This window comes from Nycticebus coucang, chromosome 3 (genome assembly GCF_027406575.1).
Source record: "Nycticebus coucang isolate mNycCou1 chromosome 3, mNycCou1.pri, whole genome shotgun sequence".
NCBI classification, from domain to species: Eukaryota; Metazoa; Chordata; class Mammalia; order Primates; family Lorisidae; genus Nycticebus; species Nycticebus coucang.
In genome coordinates, this window is record NC_069782.1 from 145,803,826 (window position 1) to 145,815,435 (window position 11,610).

The window sequence follows — 11,610 nt, forward strand, 5'->3', positions numbered from 1 at the left end:
TAATAATTAAAAGTAAAGTTAAAGATATGACCTAGGAAACCTACTGCTAGGTATTACCAAAATAAAAGAAAATATATGTTCACATAAAGATTCGTACACAACTATTTATAGAAACTTTATGTTTAATAACCCAACTGGAAACTGGAAAATAAAGCAAAATCAATAAATTGTGATACCTGTATATGCATATAATGGAATAAAGAAACAAACTATATGCACAAAATAAAATAGATGAATCACAAAATCATTATGTTACATGAAAGAAACCAAACACAAATGCCTAAAAACTATATGATTGAAATTCTATAAAATTCTAGACAAAGGAAAACCAGTGACAGAAACAAAATGATAGTTGTTGAGGGTGGGAGACAGAAATGATTAACAGGAGCTCAAAGGAATTTGGGAGATGATAAAATTGTTCTAATCTCGATTGTGGCATTGTTTACCTAGTATATATATATTTTAAAATTCTTTAAATTGTAGACTTAAAACTGACAAATTTTATTGCATTATACCAATATTTTAAAATCTAGTAAAAAGTAATGTAGAGTCTAGAGGTGGGGAAAGATCAGGACAATGCTTCAAGAATTTTGTACTCTTTAACAAAAAGTAACAAAGCAATCACAATTTACCTTACAAAACATACAAAAACTATTTCAATATGGATTAAAGACCTAATATAAGACTAAAACCATAAAACTCTCAGAAGAAAACATAGAGAAAAGCCTTTATGATGCTGGATTTGGCAATGATTTGTTGGATATGGCACCAAAAGCACAGGCATCAAAAGTAAAAATATATTGGACCACATCAGGATTAAAAACTTCTGTGTTGGTTGGGCACAGCGGCTCACACCTGTAATCCCAGCACTTTGGGAAGCTGAGGCAGGAGGATCACTTGAGCCCAGATGTTTGAAACCAGCATGAGCAACATAGTGAGAACCCATATATACAAAAAAATTTAAGAATTAGCCCAGTGCCAGGCACACTTGTAATTCCTGCTAATTGGAAGGCTCGGGCAGGTGGATCATTTAAGCCCAGGAGTTTGAAGTTGCAATGAGCTATATAATCAGGTTACTGCACTCCAGCATGAGTGACAGATCAAGACCTTTTCTAAAAACCAAAGCAAAAGAAAAAAGAAAAAACTTCTGTGCACTAAAGGAAATTATCTGGGGAAAAGATACAACAAAGAAAGAAAACTATAAACAAATATTTCTTATGAACATGGATGCAAAAATCTCAACAAAACACCAGCAAACCAAATTTAATAGCACTTCAGAAAGATAACTCACCATGATCAAGTGCATTTATTTGATCTCAGCAACACAAGGACGGTTTAAAATATGCAAATCAATAGATGTGATTCACCACACAAACAGAAGCAAAAACAAAGACCATAGACCATCTCAATAGATGTAGGGAAAGCATTTAATGAAACCCAGCACCTTTTCCTGATAAAAATCCTTAGCAAACTAGCCATAGAAGGAACATACCTCAAAATTATAAAAGCCATATATGACAAACCCACAGCCTACATTATATAGAAAAGGGAAAAGTTGAAAGCACTCCTCCTAAGAACTGGAACAAGACAAGGGGACCCATTGTCACCACTTCTATTCAACATAGTACTAGAAGTCCTAGCCAAAGCAATTAGAGAAAGAAATAAAGAGTATCCAAATCAGGAAAGAAGAGGTCAAACTATTTCCTGTTCACTGACTAGATAATGGTTATCTATAAAACCCTAGAGATTCCATCAAAAGACTCCTAGAATTGAAAAAGAAATACAGCAAAGTTTGAGGTTACAAAATCAATGCACAAAAATCAATAACATGTCTACATACTAATAATAGTCCAGCTGAGCGTCAAATCAAAGACTCAGTACTATTTACGATAGCTGCAAAGAAAATAAAATGCCAGAGAATATACTTAACCAAGGAGGTGAAAGATCTCTACACAGGGAACCACAAAACACTAATGAAAGAAACCCAAGATGACACAAATGAGAAAACACCCCATGTTCAAGGATTGATAGAATCCACATCATTAAAATGCCCATACCACTTAAAGTTATTTACAGATTCAACAAAATCCCCCATCAAAATACCAACATCATATTGTACAAATCTAGAAAAAAAATAATTCTACATTTCATTTTGAACCAAAAAAGTCCCCAAGTAGCCAAAGCAATCTTAAGCAGAAAAAGCAAATCTGTATCGCATTACCTGACTTCAAATATACTACAGGTCTATAGTAACCAAAACAGCATGGTATTGGTATAAAAGTGGTGACCTAGAGCAATGGAACAGAATAGAGAAATAAAACCATCTATCTATAACCAACTGATCTTTGACAAAGAAGACAAAAACATACTGTGGGGAAAGGAAGCCCTATTTAATCAATGGTAGAAAACTAGATAGTCACACACAGAATAATGAAACAGAATCTTTAACTCTCCATATACAATAATTAATTCAAGATGGATTAGAGACTTAAACATAAGGCATGAAACCATACAAATCCTAGAAATAAAGGTAGGAAAAACTCTTCTAAATGTTGGCGGAGGCAAAAAAAAAAAATTATGAATAAGACCCCCAAAGCAAATATACCAACAATAAATTAAATAGGAAAACTAAATTAAAAAGCTACTGCACAGCAAAAAAAAATAATCAACAGAGTTAATAGACAACTTTCAGAATGGCAAACAATATTCCCAAACTACATATCTGATAAAGGGTTATTATCCCCAATCTATAAGGAACTCAAATCAGCAAGAAAAAACAACCAATCCTCTTAAAAAATGAGCAATAGACATGAACAGAATTTTTTTCAAGACAGATGACTAACAAATACATGAAAAATGCTCAACATCACTAATCATCAGAGAAATGCAAATTAAAACTACAATAAGGCAGCACCTTATTCCTGTCAGAATGGCCGTTTATCCACTACAGATGCTCTCTGGTACGGATGCAGAAAGAAAGGAATGCTTGTGCTCCCTGTGCCAATGTTGGTGGGATAACAAATTAGTATAACCTCTATAGAAAACAGAACCCTGAAGATTCTGCCAGAGAATTGAAAAATAAATCCATTCTTTGAGGAACATCCAAGAAATAAATGTAGACTTACCATTTGATCCAGCAATCCCATTATTGGGTATTTATCCAAAGGAAAATAAGTCATTTTTATCAAAAAGTCACCTTCACTGGAATGTTTATCACAGCTCTATTCATGATAGACTGAATCATGATAGGCTGATGGACTCAGCCTAAGTGCCTATCAATTCATGAACGGATAAAGAAAATGTGGTATATATACACACCACAGAATACTACTCAGCTATAAAAAGTAATGAAATAGTATCTTTTTATTTTGGCCGGGGCTGGGTTTGAACCTGCCACCTCCAGCATATGGGGCCAGCACCCTACCCCTTTGAGCCACGGGCATCACCCTGAAATAGTTTCTTTTGCAGCAACTTGAAGGGAACTGGAGACCACTATCCTAAGTTTCAGGAATGAAAAAAAAAAAACCACCACACGTACTTTCTAATATTAATAACTTAGAACTAAACAATGGGCACAAAGAGATGTAAAGGACATGGAAACTAAGAAGTGGGGAGCTCAGGAGAGAGTAAGGGGTAAAAACTTACCTATATCATATATAATATTATAATAAATATTATATATAATATTATAAATATATATTATAATTATATATAACATATATATTTATATAATTATATATAAAAATATATTATAAATATATGATATTATATAATAAATTATATAATATATAATAGTATAATAAACACTATTCTGGGATCCACAGGCCAAAAGCCTGAACTTAAACATTATACAAAGTGTCCATGTGACAAAAACATTTGTACTCCTTTAATATTTTGAAATAAAAAATGTTAATAGAGCACTATCAACAGAGTGAAAAGAAAACCTATGGAATAGAAGAAAATATTTGCTTATCATATATCTGATAAGGGATTGACATTCAGAATATATAAAGAACTCCTAAGACTCAACAATGACAAAAAGGCCAATTCAAAAATAGGGGAAGGATGTGAATAGGCAATTCTCCAAAGAAGATATACAAATGGCCAATAAACTTGCTCAACATTGATAATCATTAGGGAAATGCAAATTGAAATCACGATGAGATACCAGCTCATATCCATTATAATAGCAGCTATAAAAAAAAAAATCAGAAAACAACCTATGTTGGTGAAGATGTGAATGCTTATAAACTATTGGTGGGAGTGTAAAATGGTACAGTTGCCATGGAAAACAAAATGTTAATTCTTCAAAAAATTAAAAATAGAATTACCATATGATCCTGCAATACTACTTGTGGGTATATATCTCAAAGAAATGAAGGCAAGGCCTCAAAGACATGTTTGTACACCCATGTTCACATTCATAACAGCATTATTATTATTATTATCATGTTTGAGAGTCTTACTCTATCGCCCTGGGTAGAGTGCTGTGATGTCATAGCTCACAGCAACCTCAAACTCCTGGGCTGAAGCGATCCTTCTTGCCTCAGACTCTTGAGTAGCTGAGACTACAGGTGTGCACCACCATGCTCAGCTAGTTTTTCTATTTTCAGTAGAGATGGAGTCTCACTCTTGCACAGGCTGGTCTCCAACTCCTCAGCTCAGGAAATCCACCCACCTTGGCCTCCCAGAGTGCTAGGATTACAGGCATGAGCCACCACCCCCGCCTCATAGCAGCATTATTAATAGCCAAAATGTGGAAGCAACCCAAGTGTCCATTAACAAAGAATATATAAACAAAATGTTATTATTCATCCTTGAAAAGGAGGAAAATTCTGACACATGTAATAACATGGATAAACCTTGAACCTGTCAGGCTAAATGAAAAAGCCAGTCAAAAAAACAAATACTGGGAGAGCAGGGAGAGGGAAGGAGGGAGGGGGGAGGGGGTCATGGTGTGTGACACACCTTTTGGGGATGGGACACAATTACAAACAGGGACTTTACCTAACAAATGGAATCAATGTAACCTGGTTCTTTGTACCTTCGATGAATGCCCAACAATAATTAACTAATTAATTAATTAGTTAAATGAGGTAGGGAATAAAAAAATACTATATGATTCCATTTATACAAGGTTCCTAGAGTAGTCACATTCATTGAGACAGAAAGTAGAACAATGGTTGTCAAGGGCTTGGTGAGGGAAGACTGGGGAGTTGTTTAATAGGTATAAAGTCTCAAATTTGGGAGATTTTTGTTATGGAGGTTGGTTTTATAACAACATAAATACACCTAACGCTACTAAAGGTTAAGCTGGTAAATTTTTGTTATATGTCTTCACAAAGACATATAGAAATAAAATAAAGCCAAACAATCATCATTGAGAAGACTCAAATAGGAGAGAGGAGATATTGAGCCAGTAGTGTTCAGAGGAGGAGGATAGACAAGGGAAGGTACAGGGGGGAAAGTTCTGCCTGGTGGGATGGGTTTGTTCCCAGGACTTTTACCTTAAAAGCTTTTGACTCTGTGAAAGAATAGCACAGATGGCTCACAATGGCCATTTAGGATTTGTGCTTCCTTTCAAACTACAGTATGTGCAGTAGTAGTAAATTTTCCCCTAAAAGAGAAAATTCAAAGCACTCTGTTCCAGATAGCAAATGACCACTCTGGGAGGCTGAGGCAGGTAGATTACTTGAGCTCAGAAATTCGAGACTAGCCTGAGCAACGGTGAGACCTCATCTCATCTCTACTTAAAACAGAAAAAACTAACTGGGCATTGTGGTGGGCGCCGTAGTCCCAGCTAATGGGAGGCTCAGGCAAGAGGATCTCTTGAGTCCAAGAGTTTGAAGTTGCTATGAGCTATGATGTCATAGCACTCCCTGAAAGGTGACCAAGTAAGATTGTCTCAAAAAAACAAAAAGAAGGGTGGCTCCCATAGCTCAGTGGGTAGAGCGCCAGCTCCATACCCCAAGGCTGGCAGGTTCCAACCCAGACTGGGCCAGCTAAAACAATAATGACAACTGCAACAACAACAACAACAACAAAAATAGCTGGGCATTGTGGCAGGTGCCTGTAGTCCCAGCTACTTGGGTGGCTGAGACAAAAGAATTGCTTAAGCCCAAGACTTTGAGGTTACTGTGAGCTGTGATGCCATGGCACTCTACTCAGGACGACAGCTTGAGACTCTGTCTCAAAAAATAAAGTAGCAATTGACACTATGCTAAAAAATACACCTTTTCTCTCCAATAAATGCTGCCTTTTTCTGAACAGAAATACTCCTTAGTTAGCACATCAATATTAAACTTAATTGAGCTTATTATACTTTGTGCCAGGGACTATTCCAAGCACTTTACATGGATTATATTATTTCGTTCTGAAATGTCCCAGATGAGATAAATATTATTATTTTCCCAATTTAAATTTTGTAGATGAGGAATTTGTGACACGGATTAAATAATTAGGACAAGGTCACACAGTTGAAAAGGGAAGCTCTGGAAAACCACATTTGACTTTTCCTTAAATGAGAAACATGACCTTTCCCCATAAATGACCTTTCTTTTCAGAACAGAAGTTAAACAAATTAGAGAGCTAGCATTCTTTGGACTACATGGCCTCTAAAGTGTGCTGGAACAGGCTGTTTCCCTGAGGGGAGAGAAACAAAAGGAAGCGTGAAGAGGGGCAGCCCACTTCCCAGCAGCCTCTTTCAACAGGTAAGCACAAGGGCTTTGAGCTCCTAATATTAATAACACTGAATTTCTTGCAGTATCTGGCACATGCCACATTTTCTCAACGGTGCTTTTGCTCATGCTATCTCTTTCATTGGGAAAACATGGTCCCTTCACCTACATTTTCTGGAGACTGTCTTATCCAAGAAGACAAAAGTAGTGAGCTTCCTTCCCACAAAGCCTCCTTCCTCCCAGCCTACCAGAATGAGCCCACTGCCCTTCCCACATGACTTGGAAATGATCTCTTTTCTACGTCTGTATCCTTCTGTTAAGTCAGGGACTGTGTCTTATGAATGACTACCATTTATTGATTGATATAGTAACCTCAAAAACAACCCTATGAGGTTGATCTTCTCAACCCCTTTTTTACAGAGAGCAGGTTATCTTTCTTCTCCAAGCTAATAAGGGATACATGAAAGATTTGACCCAGGTATGATACCAATGCCTGTAGGTGCAATCACTAGGGTGCATAGCACTTCTCCCATTCAGATTTGTACTCCTGAAAGGCAACACAGTAGTTTGCTGCTGTGCGTTAAACTGATGTTTTAGAGATGTTTGCTGAGCTGATTTGCGGCCATTGGCTTAAATGATCCAGAGTAAGAATGTGAGGGTGATGTTAGTTTTTAGCTTTGGCCCCTCTCAGAAAAACTGGTTCTAGTGGTGTGGGTAATCCATACTAGCCTCCCAGAAACTCTCTTGCTGTTGCAAATGAAAGACTGAGTCTCTCGATGACCAAGCTCCAACATCCCATTTCCAGAATTTTCAACAAATCAGAGAGTTTGATAAACCTGTAGGAATAAAATATTTCTTTGTGTTTAAAATAAACTAACACACACAAATGTGGGCACAGCGTTTAAAAATTGTGAAACTTTATCCCTTTAGGGGGCAAATTGAGCCAATAAAAACAAAGAGGAAGAAGGGGGCATTCTCTCCCAGGCCCATCTGGCTGCACCCACTGCATAAGGATCTGCCAATCACGAGGCAGCAGTGCCCAGCTGGTTCAAGTCATTGAGAGAAAAGCCGCAGCAGACAGCTCACATACTGGAATAAATCAAGATGAGCAATTACTGTTTTCTGGAGAAGCCTGGACTTATTCAGAGTAAGCTTTCACACTGTCACCATCTTAAAGAACAGAAGATTAGAAAAAGTCAGGGGGAATATAAGGGAGGGACTAGTCTAAAGGGTTGAAGAGAAAAGGGTAGGGACTCATATGCAATGATTTAACCTCATAGATAAGAGCACCTGTAGTCCCAGCTACTGGGGAGGCTGAGGCAAGAGAATCGCTTAAGCCCAGGAGCTGGAGGTTGCTATGAGCTGTGATGCCATGACACTCTACAAAGGGCAATAAAGTGAGACTCTGTCTCTACAAAAAAAAAAAAAAAAAGAAAAGAAAAGAAATGCCTGGGTTAGAACCACAGGGTCCCTGGAGAGTGGTAGGTGAAGAATTTGACAACTCTGAGGGCTTCACAATAAATGCATCAATAGCAGCTAATAAAGTGCTTAATATGTTTCAAACTCTGGGTGATATAGTGAGTATGCTGACATACTTCAATAAATGTCAATACAAGTCATTATATCTATTATTAACATTACCAACATTCATTTACAGTTCACTACTCCTCACAATGATACTATAAGGATCCACTATTATCATCCCCATATTACATGTAAAGAGCTAAGCTAACCCAGGTGATTATATACCATGCTCAGGTGCACACAGTTAGAAATGGGAGCCAGCAGAGCCCAGGCAGACATGCCCTAGAGGGCAGAAGGTACTACTGGAATAACAATGGTAGCCACCATTTATCACTTCACGATCATTACCTTTAAATCTCACACTGACCCTGCAAAACATGATTATGATTCTTATATTATTCCTTGTAACTACGAAGAAAATTAGACTCAAAAAGGTTATGCTAAAAGTCATTCAGCTAGCTGAGGCCAGATTCAAACTCAGATTTACCTGACCCCAAAAGCTATCTATCTACTGTCCTGTGACCCTGGGATCTCTCTGGTCATAAACTATGCTGTGACACATCCCCCGTGACACCACTATGGACAATGTATTGGGCCCACACATACCGGGCATTCACAGTGTGTACTGCACTTTGCCAGTGCTATTGTGCAGATAAGCAAGGCATTTAGAAAGCCAAACACTTGGCAATGTAATTTCCTATGCTTGGCCCCAAGTTCAAAAACCAATGCTTTCTGTCATGCAAAGCTGTATGCTCAAGTAACAAACCTGATAAATTAAAAAAAAAAAGGTTCAGTGGAAAACATAGAGCTTCCCTAGAAAAAATGATTTTGGGGGTGGCTAATTCTTCTAAGAGATTATTTTTGAGAATGAAATTTAATGCATTTTAACTCCGTGTGGAACTCAGGATATGTGGGGTTCCTTGACTCAAAAGCTTCACAGACAATAAACAAATCACAGATTTGTCTGCTCTTGGGCACAGCTCTGTTTCTTTGCCACTTCTCTGGGGCACTGCACTGTTCAGATTAAAAATGTACTGCCCTTGGGCGGTGCCTGTGGCTCAGTCGGTAAGGCTCCGGCCCCATATACCAAGGGTGGCGGGTTCAAACCTGGCCCCGGCCAAACTGCAACCAAAATATAGCCAGGCATTGTGGCGGGCACCTGTAGTCCCAGCTACTCGGGAGGCTGAGGCAAGAGAATCCCTTAAGCCCAGGAGTTGGAGGTTGCTGTGAGCTGCGTGAGGCCACAGCACTCTACCAAGGGCCATAAAGTGAGACTCTGTCTCTACAAAAAAAAAAAAAAAAAAATGTACTGCCCTCATATCAAAATTGAGTACATAGGATTTATGAGGACAATTAATGACAATTAAGGTTATGGGGGGGAAGGAAAAGCAGAGAGAGGGAAGGAGGGAGAGGGGCGGGGCCTTGGTGTGTGCCACACCTTCTGGGGGCAAGACATGATTGCAAGAGGGACTTTACCTAACAAATGCAAAAGTGAAAAAAAAAAAAAAAAAAAAAAACAAATGCAAACAGTGTAACCTGGTTTATTGTACCCTCAATGAATCCCCAACAACAACAACAACAACAACAAAAAAGCAATAAAAAAAAAAAGTACTGCCCTGACAAGACCTAAGAGATATCAAAAGGACCAGAAAAAACAGTATCTGGCTTGCTTGCGGTACTGTGGTGTCACAGATGTTACTACACCGTGCAAACTATATGATAGTATTTGCTGATTACAATGACAAATAATATGCTTCGGTTTGGACGGATATGTCATCAGCACTATAGGAAAATGTAAGTCTTACCTTGTAAAAAATGTTTAATTTCAATCCAATCTGTTAGTTCTTCCTAGGGTTTCCCCTTCCCTAGTTTTCTCCTCCTTAGGAAAAAATCTTTAAAGCCATTTCATAGGTAAAAATAGGTTTGGGGTTTCAAAGGGGTCGCCTTGTAATTTTGTGCTTCTTGGCTATTACCCTGTGTTTCTTTAGACACTTGGGTCAGTTGTCTAAGTGGAAAAGCTCTGCTGACATCCCAAAGTATTTGTTCTAATTATGGCTTAACACATTCATAAGAAGCATCCCAGAAGGTAAGTAAATTTCATAATCATTTTCCGGGTCTGAACTCCCAAAGAAATGTAAAAAAAATAGTATATTATCATTCAGTGAGCTGTGATTTTAATTACTGCAAAATGTTATTAATTCTGCTAAGAATTATTCGAAAGGTAATAATGATAAAAGCTGTCAAAATTAATTAAGCACAAAGTCATTAAATCCAAGGTAGCTTCAGTTTCTTTATTGCACAAATACAATTAACACTTAATCTGAATCTCGATAAGTTACATAATCATGTGCCTCAAAATAAAGGGAGGATACAACCTTGGCCTTCCGCGTTTTACATGGGAAAACATTAATGACGCTGACATCGGAGACAATTAGACAGTGTCAGCCAATTGTTTTTAGCCAGCTTTCTCTCACATCTGTGGTGTCTACAAGCAAGAAAGCTCATTGTTTCCACAGGCCTCCTTCGGGCCTTGGCTTTTTGTGTAAACCGTCAATCTCTTGGCGAATATCAAAGCCGTGAGGAAATTAGAACAGACCAGCTCTGCTGCCCCACACTAAAAGCTTAGCAGGGTGCATCCACTATGCTACTAATTAGGCAGTGACCAACAGAATAACCTGTCAATGTCCGCTGGCCATTTCCCACACACCTGCACTTCATCCCCTAATAAGTATACAGCAAGAGGGAAAAAGGGATAACTGCCCAAGTGTGAAAAATGAACAAAATATAACAATGTTTCCATCCCCACCCATACTTCTAGCAATTACCATTTAACATTAGGGGGACTCAACACGTCTGAAGACTCACAATACAGTATCTGAAACTTAAACCCAGGGGGGAAGCCACACATTGAGACTGTATTAAGGTTTGCTTCGAAAATATCACACTAAGATGAATCTGGAGTTATGCATAAACCCCCGGAAAGTGAAAATGACCATAATTTAGATTAGGGAGCAGGAAGCTGACTTTTTAGAAACATTTTCTATTCAAACCATTGAAAGAGAAATGCATACTATTCTCTTTAAGGTTTCCTTCTATAAAACAAAAAATGCATAAAAAGACAGAAAACAGAAGATCAAGTTGTCCCCCAGTTTTCCTTATACTTTCTATCCCGATTTAGTAAATTTGTGATCACCATTATTCTTTTGACCTACCATGTGTTAGCTGATTTCTTTTTCTTGATTTTTTTTCCCCCCATGGATTCCATGAAAAAAAAAAAAAAGACTCTAGTCTTTTGGGTGAGATTTTTGAGAGTAATATTTTATTATCTAGTATTTCTAGAGAAAGTTACATGCTTTGCAGTTGAGGAAGCTGAGAAGGGGCAATGTTAAGTGGTTTGAAAACACTCTTA